The sequence below is a fragment of the Triticum dicoccoides genome, chromosome 5A, assembly GCF_002162155.2.
Source record: "Triticum dicoccoides isolate Atlit2015 ecotype Zavitan chromosome 5A, WEW_v2.0, whole genome shotgun sequence".
In the NCBI taxonomy this organism is placed as follows: domain Eukaryota; kingdom Viridiplantae; phylum Streptophyta; class Magnoliopsida; order Poales; family Poaceae; genus Triticum; species Triticum dicoccoides.
Window position 1 is genome coordinate 528,332,769 of NC_041388.1, and position 6,031 is coordinate 528,338,799.

Below are 6,031 nucleotides of genomic sequence, written 5' to 3' on the forward strand. Positions count from 1 at the left end.
AAGCAACTCCGCAGTTTTCTCGGTCTCGCAAGCTATTGCCGAAGATTCGTTGAAAACTTTTCTAAGATCGCGAAGCCTCTCTCTAATCTTCTCCAGAAGCACGTCAAGTACGTTTGGTCTCCGGAGTGTGACATTGCTTTCAACACTTTGAAAGAGAAATTGATCACTGCTCCAGTTCTGACTCCGCCTGATGAATCCAAGCCGTATGAGGTCTTTTGTGATGCCTCTCTCCAAGGTCTTGGCGCAGTATTGATGCAAGAGAAGAAAGTGGTTGCTTATACATCTCGCCAGTTGAAACCTAATGAGAAGAACTACCCCACTCATGATCTCGAGTTGGCGGCAGTTGTGCATGCTCTTTTGACTTGGAGACATCTTCTATTGGGAAGAAAAGTGGACATTTTCACTGATCACAAGAGTCTCAAGTACATCTTCACTCAGCCTAATCTCAACCTCAGGCAAACTCGATGGGTCGAAATGATTCAAGAGTATAATCTGAGTATTGAGTATACTCCAGGAAAGGCCAATGTGATTGCTGACACTTTGAGCAGAAAGGCTTACTGCAACAGTCTGATTCTCAAGCCTTATCAACCCGAGCTTTGTGAAGCTTTCCGCAAACTTAACATGCAAGTTGTTCCTCAAGGTTTCCTCGCCAACCTTCAAGTCTCTCCTACCTTAGAAGACCAGATTCGCCAAGCCCAGCTTCTTGATGCTATGGTGAAAAAGGTGAAGATTGGGATTGCCAAGAGTCAGTCCAAGTACAAGTGCTACCACCTTGATGACAAGGACACTCTCTTCTTCGAGGATAGGATTGTTGTACCCAAAGGTGACCTCCGTAAAGTGATCATGAACGAGGCTCACAATTCTCTCCTCTCCATCCACCCTGGGAGCACGAAGATGTATCAGGACCTCAAGCAAGCTTATTGGTGGACTCGAATGAAGCGCGAGATCGCTCAATTCGTGAATGAATGTGATGTCTGCAGAAGAGTGAAGGCAGAACACCAAAGGCCAGCTGGTCTCCTCCAACCTCTTGCCATTCCAGAATGGAAGTTTGACCACATTGAAATGGACTTCGTGACTGGGTTTCCAAAGTCCAAGCGTGGCAATGATGCTATATTTGTTGTCATCGACAAACTCACCAAAGTGGCTCACTTTCTGCCTATCAAAGAGTCGATCACTGCAGCTCAATTGGCGGAACTCTATACCTCTCGAATTGTCTCTCTGCACGGTATTCCTCAAGTGATCTCTTCAGACCGTGGCAGCATCTTTACCTCGAAGTTTTGGGATTCTTTCCAGAAGGCCATGGGCACGAACATCCACTTCAGCACAGCTTTCCATCCTCAAACAAGCGGTCAAGTCGAGCGTGTCAACCAGATTCTTGAAGATATGCTCAGGGCTTGTGTGATCTCCTTCGGCATGAAATGGGAGGATTGTCTTCCTTACGTGGAATTCTCCTACAACAACAGTTTTCAAGCAAGTTCGGGCAAGGCCCCTTTTGAAATTCTGTATGGCAGGAAGTGCCGTACCCCTCTCAACTGGTCTGAAACCGGTGAACGTCAGCTTTTGGGTAATGACTTAATCACAGAGGTAGAAGAAATGTGCAAAGTCATTCGAGATAACCTCAAAGCAGCCCAATCCCGTCAGAAGAGCTACTATGATAGTAAGCATCGTGATTTGGCTTTCGAGATCGGAGATCATGTTTACCTCCGTGTCTCTCCTATGAAAGGTACTTTTCGCTTCGGTATCAAAGGGAAGCTTGCCCCTAGATACGTGGGACCTTTCAAGATTGTCAGCAAGAGAGGCGACCTCGCCTATCAACTCGAGCTTCCTTCAAACTTTGCAAATGTTCATGACGTGTTCCATGTCTCTCAGCTTCGAAAGTGCTTCAAGACTCCTGACCGCACCGTCAACTTCGAGGACATTGAGCTCCAGGAAGATCTTTCTTATCGTGAGCACCCAGTTGCTATTCTTGAAGAGACTGAACGCAAGACTCGCAACAAGTCAATCAAATTTCTCAAAGTCAAGTGGTCACACCATTCTGACCGTGAAGCTACCTGGGAACGCGAGGATCACCTCTGTTCTGAGTACCCGGCGTTCTTTCAGTCCTAGATCTCGGGACGAGATCCTTTCGTAGTGGTGGAGTGTTGTAACACCCCGGATGTAACTTTCCCTATTTGTACTCCAACTCTTGCCATTTCCGGCGTTAAGTTATTTTATTTTCTCGGGTTCGGGTCTTTGTCTCCGTGTGTTGTTGTCGTTGTCATGCATCTCATATCATGTCATCATGTGCATTGCATTTGCACACGTGTTCATCTCATGCATTCGAGCATTTTCCCCGTTGTCCGTTTTGCATTCCGGCGCTTCGTTCTTCTCCGGTGGCCATTTCTAGCTTTCTTTCGTGTGTGGGGATTAAACATTTCCGGATTGGACCGAGACTTGCCAAGCGGCCTTGGTTTACTACCGGTAGACCGCCTGTCAAGTTTCGTACCATTTGGACTTCGTTTGATACTCCAACGGTTAACCGAGGGACCGAAAAGGCCTCGTGTGTGTTGCAGCCCAACACCCCTCCAATTTGGCCCAAAGCCCACCTAACTCTGCTCCATGTCCTAGAGCGTTCGATCACGATCGCGTGGCTGAAAACCGCACCTCATTTGGACTCTCCTAGCTCCCTCTATGCCTATTTAAACACCCCCCGAAATTCGGGTCTTCCTCTCCCCCGAAAACCCTAGATCAGTCTTCTGCCGCGCCGGACACGTCCGACCCCCCCGGACAAATCGCCGCCGCCCGCCCGCACCAGTGGCAAGCTGCCACGTGGCGCGCCGCCGCCGTCGCCGAGGCCCGCGAGGCCCATCCGGGGCCCCCGCGGCCCGCTCCCTCGCCCCGCCGCCTGGCTGCCCGCGCCGCCGCCTCGCCCCGACGCCGCCGCCTCGCTCCACCGTCGCCGCCTCGCCCGGCCGCCGCCGCCGCCCGGAGCGCCGCGCCGCCCCGCTCCGCCGCCGCGCAGGCCGCCGCCTCCACAGTCGCCGACGCCGCCAAGCCCGGCCGGCCCTCCCTCCTCTCCGGCGAGTCCTCGTCGCCGGCGAGCGCCGGATCCGCCGGTGAACAGTGCCGCGAGATCCGATCCGGATCGGAGCTACAGTAAACCCTAGGAGGTCATTTTTTTCTCTAAGTCCCAGGAATTTTCAGTCCATATGCTCTTGTTCGAGGCCCCGTAACTTTGCATCAGTAGCTCCGATTTGGGCATATAGCATATCAAAATGTTAATCTCAGAGAGTACATCATTTCATTCCATTGCGTCATTTTCATTTGAGCTCATCTTGGTGCCCGAAATGCTGTTAGAAGAGGGCTATTTGACTTAATTGTCAGATCTGCTACTCCGTTTAGCACTTTTGTCATTTTTTGCCATGATTAATGTGTGCATGATATGCCCGTGAGTTCTTCATATGTTTTGTTAAGGGTTTTCTCATCTTTCCAGAGGTGCAACCCATATATTTTTAGGATGTGTGTGGTGACTTGTGCAAGCTTGCAAAGTCGTGCACTTGCTAATTCTGTTTTCAGGGACTTAGTAATTTCACTAAGTCCTGGGATTGTTTATCTCATGATGCCATATGTTCATGTTGTTTCCTAGAGATCCGTGCCTCTTTTGAGGATGGTCAGTAAGGGAGTTTTCTTAATATTGTAGTGCTCTATCCATCCATGTCTTTGTTTGCAATTATGGAGCACCCTAGCTTGAGTCAATCGAGCTCTACTTTTGCTTCGTTGTGAATCTGGATAGATCGTCAACTTGTTTGCGATTTTGCCGATGTTATTGTAGTTGACCCGTGCATGCTATGCTATTGTTCTTGCCATGTCTAGCTTGTATTTTGTGCCTTCTTTATGGGTGTATGCTTGCCTTGCCATGACTTGCACCATAGTGAGTGCATCGAGCTCGTAAACATGCCTTCGTGAGTTATGTTTCAGCATGTCCCAGTTTTCACTAAGTCTGAAAACTGATTAGGTTTTTGCTATGTTCGTGTGCTTGTTAGTAAATTTTGTGATCCCTTTTGGCTCAAGGTCACTAAGGGACTTTTGTTAAGCTTGTTGAGTGGCTCCATGCCATGTCTTTCTTTGTCATGTTCAGGTCCTGTAGCATGTTGTTGTGTTGCTCCGAAGAGGGCTATATGATCTGAAATTCCACGCAAGTGTTAATTTCACTAAGTCTGAGATCTGCTTTACCATTTGCGTGTTTTTCATGCTTGTTTGAACCTGTTAATGGATGATTTGGCCATAGCTCAGTGCTAGACTTTTGTTAAGCATATTGTGTGCATCCCTGCCATGTATTTTGTTGACATGTTTGGGTGCTGTAGAATGTTCATTTCATTGCATCTAGATGCCTACTTGCTGTAAATCGCAGACCGGTGTCATTTTTGAATCGCTTGCCATTTCCAAACCGTAACTCCGATTCCGGCGTTCTTTATATCGTTTTCAAGCGATTTCATCTCATCTTTCCAGTGGCACCCTTGGAATTCCAAGTTGAGGCCAGGTTCATGCATTTCCTGTCATATCTTGCATTTTGCATCCCGCATAGCATATCATATTTGCATCGTGTTGTTTGAGTTTGCACGTGTTTGATTGTATCCTTGTTGCTTGTTTGTCTTGTTTGGGTAGAGCCGGGAGACGAGTTCGCTAACGAGGAGCCCGTTGAGTTCGCTTTTGAGGATCCAGTCAACTCTGACAACTGTGCAGGCAAGATGATCATACCCTCGAAATCACTACTATATTTGCTATGCTAGTTTGCTCGCTCTTTTGCTATGCCAATGCTACGATGCCTACCACTTGCTTGCAAGCCTCAAAAATTGCCATGACAAACCTCTAACCCACCTTTGTCCTAGCAAACCGTTGATTGGCTATGTTACCGCTTTGCTCAGCCCCTCTTATAGCGTTGCTAGTTGCAGGTGAAGATTGGAGCCTGTTCCGTGTTGGAACATCTTTTACTTCCTTGTTGGGATATCATTATATTGCCATGTTATCTTAATGCATCTATATACTTGGTAAAGGGTGGAAGGCTCGGCCTCTCGCCTAGTGTTTTGTTCCACTCTTGCCGCCCTAGTTTTCCGTCATATCGGTGTTATGTTCCCGGATTTTGCGTTCCTTATGCGGTTGGGTTATAATGGGAACCCCTTGATAGTTCGCCTTGATTAAAGCTTTTCCAGCAATGCCCAACCTTGGTCTTACCATTTGCCACCTACCCTTTTCTTCCCTTGGGTTCTGCAGACTCAAGGGTCATCTTATTTTAACCCCCCCCCCGGGCCAGTGCTCCTCTGAGTGTTGGTCCAAACTGTCACCCGCCGGTGGCTACCAGGGGCAACTCTGGGCTGGCCTACCGGAAGTTTGGACAATCTGAGTGTGCCCTGAGAAAGAGATATGTGCAGCTCCTATCGGGATTTGTCGGCACATTCGGGCGGTGTTGCTGGTCTTGTTTTAACCTGTCGAAGTGTCTTGAGTTACCGAGATACCGAGTCTGATCGGAACGTCTTGGGAGGAGGTCTATTCCTTCGTTGACCATGAGAGCTTGTCATGGGCTAAGTTGGGACTCCCCTGCAGGGATTGAACTTTCGAAAGCCATGCCCGCGGTTATGGGCAGATGGGAATTTGTTAATGTCCGGTTGTAGATAACTTGAACCTTAATTAAATTAAAACGAATCAACTGAGTGTGTTACCGTGATGGCCTCTTCTCGGCGGAGTCCGGGAAGTGGACACGGTGTTGGAGTAATGTTTGCTGCAGGTTGTTCTCTAGCTTCTCGCGCGTGCTTTGCCTCCTCTTCTCGCTCTCTTTTGCGAATAAGTTAGCCACCATACTTGCTAGTCGCTTGCTGCAGCTCCACTCATATTTACCCTTGCCTTACCTATAAGCTTAAATAGTCTTGATCGCGAGGGTGCGTGATTGCTGAGTCCCTGTGGCTCACAAATTACTATTACACCAGATGCAGGGTCTGATGATTCCGCTCCAGGAGACGTATGAGCTCAAGTGGGAGTTCGACGAAGACTCTCAACG